At 47.3% G+C, this 22,526-nt stretch overlaps 1 long non-coding RNA gene across 1 annotated transcript in view; it reads right to left on the reverse strand.

Annotated features, from left to right (window-relative positions):
* Positions 1-3,329: 3,329 nt before the first annotated feature.
* Positions 3,330-22,526, reverse strand: part of LOC141085712 (uncharacterized) — a 58,356-nt gene continuing 39,159 nt past the window's right edge. Inside the window, exons 2-3 of the long non-coding RNA XR_012231386.1 lie at positions 18,379-18,441; positions 3,330-4,578 (exon numbers count right to left, since the gene is read on the reverse strand). This is a non-coding gene — a long non-coding RNA (uncharacterized lncRNA). The remainder of the gene's footprint in view (positions 4,579-18,378; positions 18,442-22,526) is intronic.

The raw sequence follows: 22,526 nt of genomic DNA on the forward strand, positions 1-22,526 counted from the left end.
CATTTTTATTTAAATACACACATTATAAATCTGTGTAGTGTGTGGTGGAAATACTGCTGGAGGGGCTGCGGGACACTTCGACACTGGGAGTGTGGAGAGAGGACTGGGATCGTGGTGGGGAAGGAACAGTTAGAGGTGAAGGTGTGGAAAAAACTACAGAATGGGTGGACATGTGGGAAGCAGAAGAGGTGGTGGGTGGTGGAGTGGAGGGTTGGGCAGGGACTGTAGGAGCAGATGATGTTGATGGCAAGTTGTATGATGAAGGAGTTTGGTACGGGCCAGGTTGCTGGAAGTGGGGAGATGTCTGGTACGGGGCAGGTTGCTGGAAGTGGGGAGATGTCTGGTACGGGGCAGGTTGCTGGAAGTGGGGAGATGTCTGGTACGGGGCAGGTTGCTGGAAGTGGGGAGATGTCTGGTACTGGGGAGGTTGCTGGTACTGGGGAGTTTGCAGGTACTGGGGAGGTTGCTGGTACTGGGGAGGTTGCTGGTACTGGGGAGGTTGCTGGTACTGGGGAGGTTGCTGGTACTGGGGAGGTTGCTGGTGCTGGGGAGGTTGCTGGTGCTGGGGAGGTTGCTGGTGCTGGGGAGGTGGATGGTGCTGGGGAGGTGGATGGTGCTGGGGAGGTGGATGGTATGTAATAGGAGGGGGAGGATGGAAAGTGGCTGGAGGGGGTGTAGATGTAATAGGAGGGGGAGGATGGAAAGTGGCTGGAGGGGGTGTAGATGTAATAGGAGGGGGAGGATGGAAAGTGGCTGGAGGGGGTGCAGGTGGAGGAACTACTGTGGTGGGAGGAGGAGGTTGGGAGGTAACTTGCTGGAGAGCAGCGTGGCATGAATGCATTACATGCATCTGCTGGGCAGGAGAGAGCGTTTCCATGCGCTCCACAACAGACCTGAAAAAGGTGTGGTTTGGCGAAGATCTTGCTTCTGAATGCATGGTTTGCAGAAGTGTCTTCACCTCCAGAATGCTGGAGTTGATCTGCTGAAAGCCTGCGGAGATTTGCTCTGACAAGACTTTTAGACAGTTCTGGAAAGATGCATTCAGATGCAAGAACTCTGGCGCAAAAGTCTTTTCCTGACCCCTCTGCCGCTGCCGCCCAGTACCCGCAGGTGTACTAGAGGTGGCAGGGGCAGAAGGGTGGGGTAAAGGGAAAGCGATCTCCTCACCAGCAGCTTCATGTAATGTAGGCGGCCACGATGCTCCTGTGCTGGTGGATGGGACAGATGGGTCGAATGTGTGGGAAGGCTGGGAAGGTGCAGATGTACCGGGGCGGTCGAAGTGTCCCTCGGTGCCGGTCTCCTCAGGGATCGCCTCAGAAGGGTCCAATCGTGCAGGCTCCCGAGTGCTGCTCACCGTGCTGTGGAATAAAAAGAAAAAAAAACAATTAAAATAGTGACATGGTATGGCCCTGGCTGAAAAAAAAAAGTTACATCTAAACATTTTTTTGTCACATGTGGTGTGTAATATTTACCTTCTGGTGACCATTGTATCCCGGAGGAACGACAGGGCTTGTGCGTACTTGTACTTGCTCCTGCGTCCTCCAGATCCACTCGGGGCCCGCATCTCTTTATTGAACTCCATCTTGAAACGATCCCTCACAGACCGCCACCGCTTCACAATTCTCTCCCCTGAAACGAGAAAGGACAAAGTGGTTAGTATACAACATCAGTGTTTCCCAAACTCCAGTCCTCATGGTCCCCAGGGGTCATGTTTTCAGGATTTCCAAAGTAAATAGAAATCCTGAACACATGATCCGTGGGGACCATGAGGACTGGAGTTCGGGAAACACTGGTTTAAATCAAGCAACCGGTACTGTATATACTTACGCTCTTTAATCTGGGCCCGAGCTTCGAGGTCCTCCCAGCGGTCCACAAGGAGCGAACAGATTTCCTCCCAGAGTCGTCGGGTAACGATCAGGTCAGCGTGGCGGCGGTCAGCCATATTCCAGAGCGGCTCCCTTTCTCTGACGAGATCGATGAGGCGGTCCACATCAATCCCTCCATCCTCACCGTCAGAGTCGGGAGCACGCTGTGAAGGCTGTTAAAGAAAAAGACAAAAATAACATAATTAGCCTCCACAAAAGAAATGAAATAAAAAGTGCAAAAAAAACAAAGCAAAAATATTTATACTTACACGCTGGTGACCGCCGCGTTGCTGTCGCTGACGACCCTGGGAGGCACTGCGAGGACCTCTTGGCCGAGCACCAGATTGGGAAGACTAGAGAAGAAAACAAAAAATGTTATGTCTTTGGATGTAGGCATTTGTTTGCTGTGTGTGGTCTGCAGAACATTGTTTTCTATGTGTTGTGTGTAGTGTGATGTTGTGTTTCTGCGTTTGATGCAAAAAACTTACCAATTGTGAGCCCACTCCAAGTGTCTGTCCACCCCTTCCTTCTTCTTCTGGGAGCTCCTCTTCATCTTGTGATTCCTGTTTTGAAATAAAAGGCAATGAATACACATATATTACAGAGATGATGGATTTTGGAAATAAAAACTTACCGTCAAACGCTGACGATGCGAGGGAGGGCTCCCAGAAGATGTGCTGTCTTCCTCATGGCCAGACTCCATGGCTGTGGGTGGTGTTTCTGCTGCTGCCATTGCTGCTGCTGCTGCTGCATCTATTGGGCGGCTGTTGAATAAAGAGAAACAAAGGGCCAATGAATATCTTGATATTCCATAGCCCTAGTTTGGAGGAATGGGGGATTTGATAATTACCGTCTCTCATCTGCTGCTGGACTCCCCTCCCGTTGTTCAGCATGCTGCTCCATTTGGGGTGGTGCTGATGGTGCTGCTGCTGCAGATGTCTGCTGCCTTCTCCTGCTCCTGGTTCTTGGCTTGGGTGGCATGTTGGGTGTGGCTGAGGGTCCCATTGTCTTGCTTTTATATATGTCCTGTGGGCAGAGCTACTGAGCATGCTCAGACCAAAGAAACCGGATCCGGCGCATTGCGGCGCTCATAGGCTTTCATTGTATGAAAAAGCCGGACACGCCGTATCCGGCGTGTCCGGCTTTTTCGACGGAGACAAAAAACGTTACAGTCTCCGTTTTTTCCAGACGCCGGATCGCGTCACATTGCCGGATCCGGCGAAAATCGGATGAAACGTATGGCCATCCGGCTCGATCCGGCTCTAATGCAAGTCAATGGGGGGGAAACCGGATCCGGCATTGCATTTCGACGGATCCGGTTTTAGTCAAAAGCGCCGGATCGCGCCTGACGCCGAAAACCTGATGTGTGAAAGAGGCCTTAGACTAGTGGCACCATCTCCATGAAAAGCATGAAAACTTTAAAGCACTAAAAAGTTGGTGGAAACAAGAACTGAAGCATACAGATTGTAAACTGCTAGATTATATCTTTATTGACTTATTGAAATCTTTTAACAAATAAGTAAATGTGAGGCGGATGATGAAGGCGAATCCTTCCCACTAAATAAACAAGATGCATCAGTGTTATCAAATATTAAAAGTTCCCTGACTCATTTCCATTACAAGATGTGTGACCAAAGGCTGTCGCAGCACCCGATGCCTACAAATATGACACTGATTCCTGGAACAACAAATTCTAGAATGAGATCATTTACAAGATTCTTTTTCTTTTTACTTCTCATCTTAATTTATGGATCAAGATGGATCCAGTATTCAACAAAAATAAGGCAACATTTTTTTACTGGGTCAATAACTGTTTTTTGTGCTAATTCTAAAATTTGGTTAGAATACTTTACTATTCCATCGGTAAATTCAATCCAATGGGAGGACAATTTACTGCATATTTTAAAGGAATTGTCTCAAGAAACATTGGTAGCATATTCCTCGAATATGCAAGCAATGTGCCATCAATGTCTCTTCCGAGACAACGCCTCAAAGGTGAAGAGTTCTATTAATTAACAAATGCGGATTGCATGACTGAGGATACGTTTCTGTGTTTTTAACTGATCTTAGAACTTTTGGAAAACTGCTTCAATTTATGGATTGGGTTACCAAAAAAAAACAGAACTCTCTTTCTTGAAGGAAACAATACTCGGTTGACGGTGCATAGACGATGTCCACATACGTGGCTGTGCTCACATTTTCATGAAAGAATCTTGGACCCACAATCAGCGTAACAGTCTGCCATTTTTGGATCACAAAGTGTCTGTTGGTGCAGCTTATGTGACTTTTTTTGTGTGCCAGTAATTAAAGGAGTGTTCTTTTCTTCTGTCTTCAGGAGCCCATCGCTCCTCTGCCTCTCAGCTTCCAGAAAACGGCGTCAGTGTGCTCCTGATGATTGATAGTGGATACCAGCAGCATAGTCATCCTTTTGGTCCTGAATGCTCTCTCATGCTGCTAGTAGAGGCAACTTTACGCCTTCGGAATGGTAAAAGCTTTAGAGCAGCATTTGCAGGCTTTTAAGCATAGTTCCTGGAGAAGGGTGCGCTCCTTGCTTGGGAAACTGGTGGCTTTGAGAGAGCAAAGTTGACTGGTAACTTTGGCAAGTCCAAATTTTTGACTCGCTCTTGGCATTGTAAATACCATAGTCTGACTTCACTCACAGGGGAGATTATGTTACACTTAGAAGAATGCTCAAAGAATGTTCCCTTGTCATCTGCAGAGAAAGAAAGAAAAATTTCCATTCTATAATGTGTACGGTAACAGGATCCCCAACAAGGGACATTCAGAGTGAAAATTTAGGAACAGGAGTCTTGTGCAATGCAGGAAACATTTTGCATTTTTTCCAGTCTACACAAGCAACAACATTAACATCTTTAATATTTTCCCTACAGTGTTAATATGACAGGTAGATAAATATCCCAGGAAGAAAAATTGGTGATCGGAAATTGTTACGCTAATATAAGCTGTGTGCTATCAATCAGAATTACTTTAAATTTGCCCACCAATTGAAAACATGATATTTTTATATTACAAATATGTCAATTTCTTGTATCTGTGTGCAGGTATTTCTGAGAATCTGGTAAAAGTGAAAGACAAATGCTCGCATGAAGGATCCTTAATTGTAGCCATATTGATTGCTACAAAGTGTCACAACAAAGAGATATAACCAAGAAATGTTTAAAATCCGGTATTTAGAGCAAAACAATGTAAACAGATGATAATGATTTTTCTGTTTTACAATGAAATGGGATTTAATATGAAGGAGCATCTGAAATGGATAATATCACTACGAACAATAGGAATACATTTCACCAACAATATGACCATATGAATGCTCTTGAGACCAAAACATAACATATACACAAATGTCTACTTAAAGAGGTATTTTACTAGTTTGAGCATATTAAACTGGCCACATCATAAAATAGTGGCTGCAGAGCTGAATTAAACATTTGCGGAGATGTTAGCTTGTACAGTTTAGATTATAATTTAACATAAGCCCAACTGGGAGTTACCACAAATTCTTCCATGGGGGCATGATCTTTCTCCTCTGCATGACATTGACCAATCATAAGCCAGACAGTGTCATGTAAGGGAAAAAAGAACATGCCCTAAGCCCTCCTGCTCTTAGCCCTGATTTCTACCTCTACTGTTCTTCCGTGCAACCACATGTTCAATGAAGCCAATCAATGGCCTCAGGACTGATGCTTGTATGTATGACTGGCTGCAGTGGTCATATGGATGTATGTGACATATCTGCTAGAATAGCAGTGCTAGAAGAGCAGAACAGCAATGTTTAGTCAGATAAGTATTGGGGTTTTATTTTTTTAACCTTTTCCTGTTGCTTGTTTTGTGTGTGTGTGTTTTTTGTTACAATGGGAACCTCTTTAATAAATATATATGCACATATAAACTGACACCCGGAAGAAGTGAAAGTTGTAGCTGATCTTCGACATCCTCCGGGTGTCAGTTACGTCCAAAGTAAGTGAGAGGGAAGAGGTCACTGATTGGCAGCAGGGCTCCCGTGACATAAAAATGTTACACGACCCCTGGGAGAAGAGGTGCCGACATCACAGGAAGTCATTGCCACCGAAGGCAAGTATAGGTGTTATTATTTTATACTGGATTAAGGCCCGATGCTATCGCATCGGGAGGATAGTGACACACCTCTTGCCATGTTAACCCTCAACACACACACCTCCTCAACACACACTCCTCTCACCTTTCACCGTCTCCACTCACGTCCCCCCCTCTTTCACTCCACATACGACCCTTTCTCTCACTCCGTCTCTCATACTCACGCCGTCATTGCCGCTGCTCCACGATCCCCGACATCTTCTTCCGCCGGCGCCATCCTGGATCCAGACGTTGTCCACGCCGGCGACATGTTCTTGCGGCGACGCCATCTTGAGTATCGTGAAATCCTGCGATACTCAAGATGGCGTCGTCGCAAGAACATGTCGCCGGCGTGGACGATGTCGGGATCCAAGATGGCGTCGGCGAAATCTCGTGAGGACGATGTTGGGATCCAAAATGGTGTCGGCGAGATTTCGCCGACGCCATTTTGGATCCCGACGTCGTCCACGCCGGTGACATGTTCTTGCGGCGACGCCATCTTGAGTATCCCGGGATTTCACGATACTCAAGATGGCGTCGCCGCAAGAACATGTCGCCGGCGTGGACGATGTCGGGATCCAAAATGGCGTCTGCAAAATCTCGCGAGGACGATGTCGGGATCCCGACGTCGTCCACGCCGGCGACATGTTCTTGCGGCGACGCCATCTTGAGTATCGCGGGATTTCGCCGCAAGAACATGTCGCCGGCGTGGACAACGTCTGGATCCAGGATGGCGCCGGCGGAAGAAGTTGTCGGGGATCGTGGAGCAGCGGTGATGACGGCGTGAGTATGAGAGACGGAGTGAGAGAAAGGGTCGCATGTGGAGTGAAAGAGGGCCGGGACGTGAGTGGAGATGGTGAAAGGTGAGAGGAGTCTGTGTTGAGGAGGTGTGTGTGTTGAGGAGGAGTGGTGTGTTGAGGGTTAACATGGCAAGAGGTGTGCGGTGACGGAAGTTGTTACAACCCGGAAGCTGCTTAGCGCATTTATTATTATAGATGGTGAAAACATATTGAGAAGAGGTTGTCCCAGTAGTGGAAAACCCCCTTTAATTAATACTATACTTTCCCAAAATGCGCAGATGAGTCCCAGTAAAAGAGCAAATCTCGGTGCTTAGGACAACACTAGCTATAAATGCAGCCCAGCTTTCTGTAAAATCTAATATTAGAGGTGCTGTGGGGTGCAGTCTATGTGTTTACTAGCCAATGTGCAGTATAGTCATACAGATTTCTTTATACAGATTGGTTTTCTCTTTATGTTAAAGTTTCTTTCCAAAAACTAGAAAAAGACAGCGGACCCTGCACCGTCAACATACTAGGGTTCTGTGTTGTATACCCAAAAGCGATAAATCTGAAAGAGGGGGAGATGCTGTATGGAGGCACTAGTAACCCAAAATTAATGAAACCTGCATGCAAAAATCAGTGAAATATTTTATTAGATAGTCATGGTGAAAAACACAGTGCTAAAATTATTAAAAGGGGGGTTGTGTGTTATTTCTTTTGCATAAGACCTGATCTCCAACACAGACTATACAGAGCTTACTGCATGACATTGGTATTGTCAAGTATTTACCTCGTAAGGGGATATCAAGCGTCTTGACTTACCCCAAAACCCCCCACCGTGACCATAAAATGACCACCCCCAACTCGGCGCCAACTAATACACAGACACCGGTATTTCTTTTGGAATTTTATGGCCACAGCAGCCTTTTATTATAACAATAAGCAAACAATAAACACTGTATCATAAACAATACAATGAATTTAACCCTGGAAGGAGAAGTCCTTGAATCCACAAGATCGTGGTGAAATAGTACAAATATCGTGGACAACCCCCGACCATTTGCTCCCAGCCGTTACCCCACAGGCTCAGGAGCACCAGAACACCAATAGATGTTGTCCACAAACTCCTTGGGGATCCGCCCTCTTCCGACGGAAAACTCCCCATCCACCTTTCACCAGATCACGACCAGCATACCTTTAAACTAAGGAGACCCTACCCAGAGAGTCTCCCAAACCAATTTCCACCGACTTCAAGGACTCCCCCTCCCCCAAAACCGCCATGACCCAAAATAGAATCACGTACTACCAATCCAAGAGAAAAAGGGAGGGAGGGTGGGATTGCTCAGGAGCTGGGACAACAGGAACAGAGGGCGGGCACCCACCAGACCCTGCATTAAATACCCCCTAGCTCCCCCTCCCCTTTAACCCTTCACCTTCCCTCACTAACTTCCAACCCCCCGTCATGTTGGCCTCCGCCCACGCCTCCTCTAGGGGGTTGGGAGGCTCACTCCGGCCATTTCTTGACGTTGGTATTGTCAAGTATTTACCTCGTAAGGGGATATAAAGCGTCTTGACTTACCCCAAAACCCCCCACCGTGACCATAAAATGACCACCCCCAACTCGGCGCCAACTAATACACAGACACCGGTATTTCTTTTGGAATTTTGTGGCCACAGCAGCCTTCTATTATAACAATAAACAAACAATAAACACTGTATCATAAACAATACAATGAATTTAACCCTGGAAGGAGAAGTCCTTGAAGCCACAAGATCGTGGTGAAATAGTACAAATATCGTGGACAACCCCCGACCATTTGCTCCCAGCCGTTACCCCACAGGCTCGGGAGCACCAGCACAACAATAGATGTTGTCCACAAACTCCTTGGGGATCCGCCCTCTTCCGACGGAAAACTCCCCATCCACCTTTCACCAGATCACGACCAGCATACCTTTAAAAGAAGGAGACCCTACCCAGAGAGTCTCCCAAACCAATTTCCACCGACTTCAAGGACTCCCCCTCCCCCAAAACCGCCACAACGAGGGGCCTTTGAACACCTCAATGACCCGAGACCCCCACAACCCGCCAAGCGACAGCCTTCTCTATACCCTCCTGAAGGGCGAGGGCCCAAATATCGGAACCCACTGCATTCAAGTGAATCCCGTCCGCCAACCAGTTATCGCCCTCACCCTTCTCCAAATCAAAATGTCGCACGGCAACTCCCCCATTTTTAACTATAAAAGCGGTCACCGCTCTGTTAACCTTGATCCTGGCCCGGTTGACCTTCTCCAACGATCTCATGGACCGCCAACGCCTGCGTGGCACGATCTCTGACCACACAATCGTGACTTCCCGATAAGTCACCCACAACCGCAAGCAATCTTGCTTAATGTCCTTGATCAACTCCCGGAAGGGACAAACAGCCAGATCATTACCCCCAGCATGAATAACGAGAACATCTGGTGCCCGGTCCAAACGAACACACTCGTGAATTTCCGGCAACACCCGACGCCACACCAGGCCCCGAAAACCAATCCACCGCACCACCGCCGCCGATCTGGAAATTCCCAACTGCCTGCCGTCGGCCCTGACATCGGCTCTCACCGCTCCCCAGTAAACAAAGGAGTGACCAAATATCCAAACCAGCAGCGGTTCCGTACCTGAAACACAAAACGACACTCACAGAAACATATCCCAAGAAAACGCTCCAATACTTGCAATATTTAATCAACCCCATGGACCACACCACCCGGACACACCTCCTGCACGCCGGAAGGCCGAACATAACTCCGATAACGATTAGACCTCCACCCTCCTATACGCTGTATGAAAGAGGGACCCAAACCACGCTCAGCTGCCTCAGTCGCCGCACCAATCCGAAAAGAATGCGAAGCAAACCTAGAATCATCCAAACCCAAACACCGAATTGACTTCTTAAACACCGCACCAAACTGATATCGAGACAGACTTCCCCCATCTGCGTGACACAACAAAGATCCGCCCAGACTAGGACGAAGATCCCAAAATCTACGCAAACACTGAGCCCGGCACATTCCGGAACCAGAGATAACCCCCAACACAACTCGACGGCCTTTCCCAGCCTGGTCCGTTTTCGACCTCCGTAGCCAGAATTCGACGCCCTGAGCGGTCAACGTCACATCCCTGGCTAACAACCCGCCCACAGACTCTTTATTGTGAGACACCAGTTCCCCGATCCGCAGTGCCCCAAAAAATGCAAAGGAAAAAGCCAGCCGAAACAACGCAACCTCATAACCATCCGCGCATACCGATCCCAGAACCAAACCCAATTGCTCAAGCATATTAAACGACACTGGCCACCTTAAATCACCCCCCCCCGCGAAAGCAGCGAAAACCTTTCGCCGCCTGTCTAACCAAAAACATTTTTGTCAAATCCCTGTGCCCGCACACGGAAAACCGAAAGACAATCCGGCCAACAAACGTGTCACCTTTGCCCGAGACCAACCTTCGTTTGCGCCCTGCCCCAACCATGACAACAACAGACCCTCTTGCTCAAGCCTGGCCCCACTGGTGGAGCCAGCCGTAATGACCTCTTCCCACGCACACCACACATTCCGATAGGCCTCCCAGGTTTTTGGTGCCAAAGACGATACGATCAGTGACTCTGCGGCTCGTAAGCCACCCTCCACAATTCCTCCAGACAAATCAGACCCTCGAACTCTGCCTCCGGGGCCAAGGAACGAAAACGATCCCACTGTAAGCGAGAGAGAGAGTCAGCTATCTCATTCGTCACTCCAGGCACATGTGTCGCCGTCACATGCGCATTCAAAGACAAACATGCTAGCACCAACTTCTGCAAAACCCTGAACACTGGAGGGGATGATGCAGTAAGACCATTAATCGCGCTCACCACCCCCATGTTGTCGCAATTGAAACGAACGCGCCGATTCCGAAACTCCTGAACTCACAAATGAACTGCCACCAGAATCGGAAAGATCTCCAACAACGTGATGTTACGCACCAACCCAGCCGAAACCCAAGCGGCAGGCCACTGAGCGGCGCACCATTGCCCTCCAAAATAAGCACCAAAACCGAATCCGCCTGCCGCATCCGTAAACAAATCCAAAGCATCGTTGCAGACCACATCAGCCATTACCAACGAACGACCATTGTACTTCTCCAAAAAGGACTCCCAAACCTCCAAGTCGGCCCTGAGCTCCGCCGACAATCTCACAAAATGATGGGGAGCCCGAACCCCCGAAGTAGCGCTAGCCAGCCTACGTGAAAAAACTCGACCCATCGGCATTACCCGACAAGCGAAGTTAAGCTTTCCCAACAGCGACTGAAGGTCCCTCAACGATATTTTTCGCAACCGACGTGCGCGAACAACCTCAGCCCTCAAATCATCAAGCTTGTCTTCCGGCAACCGGAATTCCCATTCGACCGTATCGATGACGATCCCCAGAAAACGCAAACACGTACCGGGGCCCTCAGTTTTCCCGGGTGCCAACGGAACCCCGAACCGATCCGCCACCCACTCAATCGCCTTCAAAATCCTGAGACAACGCGAAGAACCCGCCGGGCCAATACACAAGAAATCGTCCAAATAATGAACTATCGAATCACAACCAGAGACATCGCACACGACCCACTCAAGAAAAGAACTAAAAGCCTCAAAATACGTACAAGACAAGGAACAACCCATAGGTAAACACCTATCTACAAAAAACCTGTCTTCCCAGAAACAGCCCAATAACCTCACGCTGTCTGGGTGAACCGGAAGCAAACGAAAAGCGGACTCAACATCAGTCTTAGCCATAAAGGCCCCACGACCACATTTCCGGACCCAACCTGCCGCTTCATCAAATGAAGAGTATACCACTGAACAAATCTCCGGATCGATACCGTCGTTAACCGACCTCCCCCGTGGGTAAGACAAATGCTGAATGAGCCGAAAACTTATTGGGCTCCTTCTTCGGAACCACCCCCAACGGGGAAACGACCAAATTCGGAAAAGGAGGAGACACGAAAGGGCCCGCCATGCGCCCCAATGAAACTTCTTTTTGGATCTTCTCCGAAACAACTGACGGATGCTCCAGAGCAGAGCGCAAATTTTTTAAAACAAACGGGATTTCAAACGGAGGATCCGGAATCCGAAAACCCTCCTGAAAACCAGAATACAACAGCCCCGCTCTTACCCTATCAGGGTATCTATTTAGATAGGGGACCATCCTTTCCAGATTCACTGGAGTCTCCCCCTTGCGAATTACCCCCCCCGGATTTGGACTTCCCTTTCTTAAAACACTTTGATGCCCCATGTGAAGTACCGTTGCAGTTGGAGCAGAGGTGTTTAAATTTACAGTTGGCCCCAAACTTACACTGGCCGTCATTAAACTGCCAGCACACCCCCACCTTGTGCGTTCCCGACTGCCCTTGACCCCCGCCACCCATAGAGCTGGCAGTGCCGCTATTCTGGCTGGTGCTTCCAGCCCCCCCAAGAAAGGAACTCCCAGACTTATTTTGCGCTATCACCCGCATCCACAAGCCAATGTCTTTTTGGTCCCAGCGGATAGCCGGACGCACAGCTTTCCTCTGACGAAACTGCTCGTCATACCGCAGCCACGCCTGCCCGCCATATACTCTATAAGCCTCCCCAATAGCATCCAAATAACAAAATAATGCGGAGCAATTATCAGGGGCCTGTTCCCCGATAACACTCGCCAAAATAGCAAAGCGCCACCTCCGCTTTTCCTCCTCTTCCTTTTTGCTATCCTCTTTCTTACTTTTGTCCAAATTAAACTTCTCAAGAGGCAATAGCGAAAATATTTCAACATATTCATCCTTCCAAATCCGCTCTTTCACCTCCTTTTTTAAATGGGCCCCCAACGAACCCTCAAAACACACATACACCTCGCCATGCGCCCGATCATCCAGATGCACACGACACTCCTTTTCCTTCTCGGTTTGCACCAACACCGAAACCGGCGTGCTAACACAAGGGCCCGACGCAGCCGCGCCCTGACCCGCCAACCCGCCACCCTGTGGCCCAACCCACGCTGCAACCGGCGACGACCCCACAAAACCCTGCTCCAAACGTAAAAGCAAGCTACGCACATCCGCCAACACATCACATACTCCCCCAACCGACCCTGAACTGCTAAAACCAGCCTCAACCCCACCACCCCCGGACTCTGCTAAGGGGCCCCCTACCACCACAGACGAAGACAAAAGCGGGTGACAAACAGGGGACATAGACGCATACTCACCGGGCTGTGAGGGGGCTGTGTGCCCTCCAGCCGGAAATCCTGGATCCCCAGACGATGACGCCTCGTGGACCTCGCGCCTCCCGGCGGCGAACTCACCGCCTCGTTGCTGCGGCCCGAACACCCCTGCAGACTGAGCCGGGGTGGGAGGCCTGAACCCCCCGACGGAACTGGGCCGCGACACCCCCACAAAAGAAGGCTCCTGCCTCCCCCCGCCGAGAGTCAATTTGCTCAGGGCCCCCCACGGCAACTGGGAGCCCGACAGCGTCCTCCGCTCCAATCTTCTGGCAGCCGGCACAGACTCCGCTGGGCTTCCCTCCGGTCCCGCTGCAGCCATGGGGCTGTGGCACAATCTCGGGGGGTCAGAGGCGAGCACCGCTGCAGGGGCACCGCAGCAGCGCCCCCCCCGTTCCAGCCAGCTCCCCCCACGGCCGGGGGACGCGACCCGGCTTGGCCCTGCCGCCCGGCAGGCCGCTACTCCACCCGTGGCCGAAACGCCCGCCGAGGCAGGCCGCGCGGCTCGTCCACCACCGCCGCGGCCCCCCGAAGGACCTGGTGCCGCCGGAAGTCGGGCGCGCGCCACCCCGCCCCCTTCCGGCCACGGGGCGAAGGTCCGGACGCCGCCGCAGGGCCTCGCCGCGTGACAGGATTCCTCCCAGGCCGCGCACCCCCGGACGGGGAAGGCTGCGTCGCGTGGCCTGGAGGGTCCCGGGAGGGGCTCCGGCGGCAATGCGAAGCCCGGGGAGCGGTGTCAGGGGACAGCCGCTCTGGAGGCCGCGCCCGCCGGGGCCTCCGTTCTCTCACCTCGGCCTGCCCCGGCGCTCGGTGAAGCAGGCCGGCCACCTGCGCCTCCAGCCAGCCAGGAAGCTGCCCTGCCGCTGCCGCCCGCAGTCTGTCCAGGGCCTGGTCCACTCCCGACATCCCGGTAAGTTTTGTGGGACTGCTCAGGAGCTGGGACAACAGGAACAGAGGGCGGGCACCCCCCAGACCCTGCATTAAATACCCCCTAGCTCCCCCTCCCCTTTAACCCTTCACCTTCCCTCACTAACTTCCAACCCCCCGTCATGTTGGCCTCCGCCCACGCCTCCTCTAGGGGGTTGGGAGGCTCACTCCGGCCATTTCTGACTCCCTGTAAGGCGTCTCTCACATCAGCGTATAACACGGCTGAGTGCTATCTGATGTTTTATTATACTATGGGGCAGAGCAGTTATTAGATTATTTTCTCATGTTGACCCAGCATGATAAAACAATTGCAGCATGCTGCGAGTGGCTTCAGTGTGCGGATCACATGCACCCATACCAGTCTGTGGGTGCGTGTGACACATCGGACTGCATTTGGATGTTTTATCATGTCAGCCGATGTACGCTCACAGACACAATGGAGAAGATGGAGAAATTAAGTTCTCCATCATCTCCACACCTGTGCAACGATTCTTGCATGTGAGAGGATCAGATCAAACTAAGATGACAATCGGATCAAACTCTGACAGAGTTTGAGTAGAGCCTTTAGCTTAATTAATCATCCCAAGTCTTGCCTGAGAGAACATATTCCAGTATGAGCAAGCCTAAGCCACAATACCCAGTAATATAAATATAAGGGTAAAAATACATTTACTCTTACATTGATATTATTGCGTCTAGCCTTATTTTGGCTTCTAGCGAGTCTGCTGTCATCTCTCTATATGTTGTTTTAAGATCAGGTCTTGTGCAAAAAACATCCCCCTTTTATTGCCTTTTAATAGCTTTAACGCTGTGTTGCTCAACATGACTATCTAATAAAACATTTCACTGATTTTTGCATGCAGGTTGTCTAATATTAGATGGCCGAAGACAGTGCTGTGTGCGCCCATCTATGTGGGACATTGCTACCTTTTTTTTGGGTCCCCTGATAAGCCCTGAGATCCAAAAGGGGACACGCGTCTATGTGGCGCCCCTGAGGGTTCAGTCGCCACAGAGGTACTGCACCTCCTCCTGAGGTGTGGTACCCCACCATCCAGGTAGGGTGGAGACACCTGACCACACTCCAACACCTGCATCCCACACAACACAGTAGTGTAGCAAAGCACCTTTGGTGGCTCCCTGCTTGGAACACAAAGCGTGCTGGGAGGCGGGTGGAGTTTAGTTAGCATCAAAAGAGCGGGAAGAGTATAGGATTTAGTCAGTCTGACAGAGTCAGAGGAAGAGTGAAGATCCCCTGAGTGGGATGGATGAAGGAAGTGCTGCAGCCAACCTCAGTGACCTGGGTCCGCTGGCACAGGAAAGGAACATTGATAGAAAGTCTGACTCTCTCCATAAGAAAGAAGGATCAGTACGGAACGTGAGGAGAAGAGGACTAAGGATTAGGGTTAGAGGAGAACCCTTCCCAAGTTCACAGCGCAAGGCCGGGGTCCGGTCCCCGAGGTTGTATGGATACTAATGGTCCTGCAGCAGACACCGGAGGAATAGAAGTTGTCACCATTTTATTCCCACACAAGACTTGGGGGCACAACAGCAACAAGAGTGAGCCGGGACTTAGTAATAAAGAGTCCCCGAAGCAGGCTACAGCTGTCTACCATACAAGTAGAGTTCATAGGAATATCTGACAGGAGGAACTCCAGTGTAACTCAGTACTGAGAGTACTTCACTATAGGCGCAAAAGGGAGATGTTCAGAAAAGGCACATATGTTGGCGGAGTGTTGGAAAGGAGTGCTTCATCTTGTCTGGAGGTTGGCTGAGCCCCTGACCCGGAGGACACGGCACTGAGACGAGCACTTGTACCTGCAACAGACTGTAAGTAAAGCTTTGGAACTACATGCCCTGGTGTCCTCCACTTATTCCTGCATCAACACACCCAGCACTGCTACATCCTTGTGCCTAGCCCTGCACCATCCACGTCTCTCCCCTATCTCTTCATCTACACTGCCCTGGGACTACAGCCCTTCCTGTGGAGGGCTACACCATCATTGCTGCACCACACCATCTGTCCCAGAGGATCTGTCTGCAGCGTTGGCTTAACATCTTCATTGCCGAATACCACAGGTGGCGTCACGAAACATTCATTAATAAACTTTATTCCATCATTCAATATCACCCTTTTTACAAGGGACGCCCAGGGCCATGGACCGGGTCACAGCTACAGTGACATCTCCCATTTAACTCAACGGGCCCGACTCCGAGTACCCCGCTGCCCTGGCGGGCGATCCATCAGGAATGAGCTTGCCTGACAGCTGATAAGTATCATGCTTTTTCATAAACTTCAGATTGTTGAATGTGATGTTTTGGTGCCTTTGATTATGGTACGTTAGCTGATTATCTAAACTGGTGCATAATAGCTGCATTTTCGCTGCTGCCTAATGCCTAGAATTTTGGATGCATTCCTGCCCCTTTTCTGCTGATTTTTTTGATTTGCGTCTATCATTCCGTGGCACGATATTTGGTTGCATTCATACGCAAACAAATAAAGTCAAAATGCAGAGATCATTTTTTTAATGAATGGTCCACAGCTTCAAATAGGAACACATTTTGGGATTTCTCCAGCAAGGAATTAACCTTTTAACTTTGCTCAGTGTTTGTTGCATGCAGTCTGGGATTTAAATTCCATATTAATGAGCGCTGGTTAATGGTTGTTATGTATAATGAACTATGTGACTTTGTATGCTGTAATATAAATATGCAGAATGGATTTAAAGGCCTCAGGGGATTTATAAACTTTATGGCTTCAATATTAAAACAACATACCGACTATGATACATGAGCCTAAGTCTCTGAATAATAAAATGATCTTAGACCATGTGGATGCTAAAATGTCATTATAGGAATTACAACACTAATATCAGATATTCTGCTCACATTTACTAAAAGCAACTTCCCATACAAATAGATACATTATGATTTATATTCAGACTTACATTGCATTAATGTTTAAGAAAAAAACAACATTCATTGCCCAAAACAGTCAGGTACTTTGACACCAGGGTGACTTTGTAGTGGGCAATGCAGATTTTTATTAACATTCTTTCTTCTAGGCGAAAAAAAAATGAGAAAGGAAATGGAAAAGTATTCCAAACTCTAAATTCATTACAAGAATGCATTATTATGTGTCTTTGACACTTGCATTCCAGTTGTCAGGTATAAAGAAACCTGATTGGGTGCTATTACTAACTATTCTCCTTTGCACCAATTTTTCTCAGTGCACAGTGACAGTGCACTCCCTCTGCGGCTCTACTTAGAAGTGACAAGGTGGCAATAAAGAGCACTATCAGTACGCATTGTATAGAGAGAAAGAAGACAATGAGAAGAGACCAGCCTCACCCCCAAAAGTGATGCCTTTTTCAGGGGTAGGGCTGATGTCTTTCTTACAATGCAAACTGACAGTGCGCTCTGTTGCCAACTCATCACTCCTAATTAGAGGTAGCTATGGAGCAAACTGTCACTGTGCACTGAGAATAATATTGCGTTAAATGAAGGGAGCTCATACTGAGCATAGGTTGGAACTGACAACCAAGGACTAACCCAGCCCTTGAAATAGACATCAAGGATGCTTAGTTTCATGCTGGAGACAGAGGCTGTGACAGTGACTGCAGTCTCTGACCCCTGGTGAGGTATCATTTTAGCATCCCAACATGACTGGTGATTCTCAAAGTGTCAACAAAATGGAAACAGGTAAAAAATGAAGACTAAAGAAGTTAGATGAGTGGTGCGGATAAGGACATTTTAATTAAACAATGTTAGAAAAACTATTATATTATTAAAATAGATTAATAATATTATATTATTAAAATGTTCATTTTGGACCACCCCTTTCAATTCTAGTGGCGACTTTTGGGGGAACAATCCTAAAAGTCAATATTGACCTTTCAGCAAGCCTTGCCATATTTAGGAATTCTGATTTGGCTGGATAAGAGGACTCTGACATGAGATTTATGGTTAAAATTTCTCATTGTGAGAGAGCCAAATCGTAGTAAGACTTACGGGCCATGCAATGCTCCTCTGGGAATTTAAATATGCAAATATCCTCTTCAGAGAAGAAGATGACTTGAACTTTATTTGGATATTAAAATTCCTAGAGGAGCATTGCATGGCCTATTTGTCTCCTTACAGTAGCTTGGTACTATCCATAAGGAGAAACGTTCCCCCTTAGACCGCATGTCTGTATGGCAACATGCTTCAGCAGATGCCTTTCACCACAATATGCAATAGGAATGTTCATAAAATATTCTGGATTAGACTTTGTTCACAGGTTTCTGAAGAGATTTTTTAGATTCTGCTTCAAAATCGTTTGGTACACTCTTCTTATAAATTTTTATTCACTTAGTTGTTCATATGAGATTTCTATGCTTTTTTTTATTGAAGAAGTTTGGAAAACTGTCTGGTGGGACAAAAAAAATACATGTCACCTGTTTGAAGCAGATGTTGATGGATCCAATTCAATCTCCCGTAAGCACTGTCAAATAGAATAGCTGCAAAAAAGAAAAGAAAAGAAAGTTCAGAAAAAACTTTTCCAAAACTCTTCCGGAAATACTTAAGGAAAAGAGACTTTGCGTAAAACTCTCCAAAAGACAAGCGTTTCTTGAAACGACTTGTTGTTTTTTCAACTCTTCAACATTCTGTGAACACAGCCTAAAAAACTGTACTAGGTTTTTCTTAGGTTAAGTTGCACTATTCACTTTATTATTCATTTATTTCATCAATTCTGGAATTATTTCTGCACGAACAAAGTTTATTTAGTCACAAGTAGGAGTTAATCCTTGAATGTGAGAATTTCCCACCTGTATTCCAAGAGATTTCCATTTCTATATTCACACTAGATGTACTGTAAGTGGAACATTATTATTTCCTAAGAGGTTATAAATATTGCTCATGGCCTCCAATCATTTTTTTGGACGCCACACATATTTCTGGATCTGTAGATAGATCAATTATATATTTTGCAGGCTGCAGCACAAGTACTCATGGAAAGGAGCAGAAGTGTTATATATACCGCTATATAAGTACATTCCGGTCTAGAAAGCATTCCTATAGATCATGGCAAAGCCATCACCGGCTGGTACCCCTCCTTATCAGCAGCTGGACTGAGTGGACTTGTCTGACAACTGTTTTCATTAGCTTTGCCCGGAGGATGGAAAATTGCCAGCAAACCTGCTTTATGTCAGCATAGATACATCACAGCTACCTGACCACACTCCTCATTTGTTGTGGTTTTCCATCATCTCCAGGTTCCCACACTGAGGAATTCCCAGCCTTGTGTTAATAAACTAGACCACAAACCACCCCGCAGAACGCCCCCTGATTATTATTATTATTATTCTTCACTTCTAAGGGGAAGGAGCAATTAACTTGGTGGGTGATAAGTGTCGGAAAATGTCCTACAACTCTAATATCCCACAGTTTATTAAAGCATGATTAGTCAACTGTTACCTCCCGAAAACACTTTCCTCCTCCGAGATCTCTTCCTCCTTCAGAGGTTCTAATACTGACACACTAAAACAATAACTCCAGTATAAACATGAATTAGATGGTTTCATTTTAATTTTAAGGTTTTTTTTGCACGTTTGTTCTTCCCTCCCCCTTTTTCCATAACTTTTTTATTTTTCAGTGGACATAGCTGATAGCTTTATGAGGACTTGTTTTTTTTTTGCAGAACAAGTTATTTTTTTGAGTAATACTATTAATTTAAAACAAAATACAAATGGTGTGATAGTGAGAAAAAAACAATTTTATTGTGTTTCAGGTTCTGTTTTTAAGTCGCCCACTGTGCAGTAAAAATGAGAGAATGACATCATTACAGTTATATCAAACTTAATATTTTTTATTATTTTAATGGTTTAAAAAATGATAGAACTTTGTACCCAAAAAAACTTTTTTTTAGCCTCCATATATCGAGACCTGTATGGTTTTTGTTTGTCCACTGATGAAACTGTCCATAAGGACTTGTTTATTGGGCATAGAGTTGATGTTTTTATTGATACCATTTGGGGTACACATAACATTTTGATTGCTTTTTATTGCATTTTTGGGGGAAGTGCTGCACCAGAAAAACTGTAAATCTGCTCTTTCGATTTTTTTTTTTCTTTTAATGTATATTTTAAATGTATGATTTAAATACTTTTACATAGATCAAATGTTTACAGACACAATAGCAAACTTTTATTTTTTACTTTATTTTAAAAACTGGGAAAGGGGTAGTTATATAAACTTTTATATTTTTATCTAATATTTTTATTATCAAAATATTTTATTCAATATTTTTTAAACTTTTTTTGCATTATTTTATTTTTTAGTCCCCTTAGGGGACTTGCACCTGCAATCATTTGGTCACTTACAGTATTTATTACCATGCTGCAGTATTGTAGTATATAGTTAAGTTGACATCTTCTTAAAAAGAAAAACTATGGACTGGGCTTCATGGGAAGACCAGCATGGGAGAGATGGATGCCTTCAGCTTGCTGCCGGTTACCATAGCAAGCCATCAAAACCCTAGGATTGAGTCACGGTAGGGCTGATCACAGCTAGTCCATGATGCACTGGCAAGTGTCATGATCCATTTTTGGATCTGTGGCAGATTAAAACTTTTTTCCTTTCAGGCCATCGGGGGTTAATGTCAGTTTTTCCCCCCGCTGGCCTGTTGGTGTACTTGCATTGCTGCTAATTCTGCGGATGTGGGTGGTGACCACTCCCACCATCCTTAAAAGGTCACCTGATGCATCAGCTGTTCGTTATACTGGTCTTTTTGGAGACCATCCGAGCAGGAAACAGGAGCTTTCTGGTGCAGTGGTGCTTCAGCTGAATGCTGTGATCTGGTGCCTAAGGCAATGTGTACACACTGCGGCTTTTGCTGAGGTTCCGCTGCGGTTTTGGCCGCAGCAGAACTGCAGCAGTTCTGCAGACAGTGTACAGTAGCATGTAAATCTATGGGATTTACAATTTTCTGTGCACATGCTGCAGATTTTTAACTGCGGAAAAGCTGCGGTTTTGAATCCGCAGAAAGAAATGACATGTCAATTCTTTTCTGCGGATTCTGCTGCGGTTTACCATCTCCTCCATTGTAGAGGTGATAAACCGCAGGGAAAACCGCAGGCCAATCCGCAGGGAAAACCGCAGGTCATTTTACCTGCGGTTTTACCTGCTGTTCCGCAGATAAAAAATCTGCAGACCAATCCGCAGCGTGTGCACATAACCTTACTCTGCTGTGCGATGTATTCATTGCACCAGAGAAAGCTAAGTGTTGTATTTTGTTTCCCATTCCCTTTTGGTGTCTGTCTTGCCTTACCTTGTGTGGAGGAACACACACGCGGACCCGTTCCTCCCACGTCACCACCGTGACGTAACTACACAGGCACAGCTCTCCGGCACCCCCCTTTGTCTCTCAGGTCAGTAAGGGAACTGTACCTAGAGCAAATGGTCGCCGGGGAGGAGGTCCTTTTACCCGCTGGGGGTTCTAAGATTCGTGATCAGAGTAAAAGCATCAGCCCAAGATTAAGTTTATAGTTTAATTGCCTTAAGGGCGCACTAGATAATTACAGAAATATACAGTAAATTTGCAGTCAGAGAAAAGATATAACAATAGGGTACAAGGATTAGAGATATTAAGCTGGAGGTCAATTTACCAGATTGTATTGTAGGGTGCATGCGGTTGCCGGGGAGCTCTGCAGTCCACAGGTACAATAATCTTAGTTGCTGGACAGACCCCCAAAGCATGGGCCACTGCTCCCCTCGGCAGGTCTGTCCCCAGGTCCTTCTTAGATCATCATCGTCTGGATCTTCTTTGTGAAAGACTGAATGCCAGGGGCTGCCAGCCCTTAAACACGCTGGGTTCCTCCCCCTGTGTCAGAGGGTGGGATAATAATCTCCACCCTTTAGCTCTTTGCAGAACTTATTTCCAATATCTAAGAAAGGGGATAACTTTCTACAGCATGATCGAATCAGAACATGAGAGGTACCAGTGAATGCGGTTTGCTTTGCCGGTCATGTGGAGTGCAAACATGGCCCTATTGGGTCACTGTAGAGGGCCAATCTCTATATCTCAGGAATCAGTGCTCTCATCGACTAGGGAGTCAAACTGCCAGATGCACGATTCCCTCAGGGTCACTCGGATATTTTCATGTGTCCATAACTCGAAAGATGAGTTCATAATTCGTGTTCATAGGATGGAGCCACAGTGTCTGGGACACACAAAGGATGCATATTTCTGCGTCTGCTAGCAGGCACATTCTAATTGAAGCCCTCAGGCTTTATCTGGCCCCCTGCTGGCACGGCTCCGTACCTGGGCTTTGAAGCTCTGTTTTGGGCCTATCCTCATTATCACACCAATGCCCTGGCTATTTAGCATTGGAACACTAAATCCTGCTTGTATTCACTAAGTACACAGCGCCTGGGGGTATAGAAGCCTTTAGCTGCCTGTAATTTCTGAACTTAGACCAAAATGGATGCCAAGCTCACATATGTGGCCCCACATCTAAGATGGCAGCCGCTCCTTCATCACACCTTGTGTTGTCTTAGTGCAGCGGTGGGACCAGTGTTCTCACTTGCCAATTCCCTACTTAGG

The sequence above is a fragment of the Dendrobates tinctorius genome, unplaced genomic scaffold (genome assembly GCF_039654945.1).
Source record: "Dendrobates tinctorius isolate UK_male_01 unplaced genomic scaffold, ASM3965494v1 ptg000029l, whole genome shotgun sequence".
NCBI classification, from domain to species: Eukaryota; Metazoa; Chordata; class Amphibia; order Anura; family Dendrobatidae; genus Dendrobates; species Dendrobates tinctorius.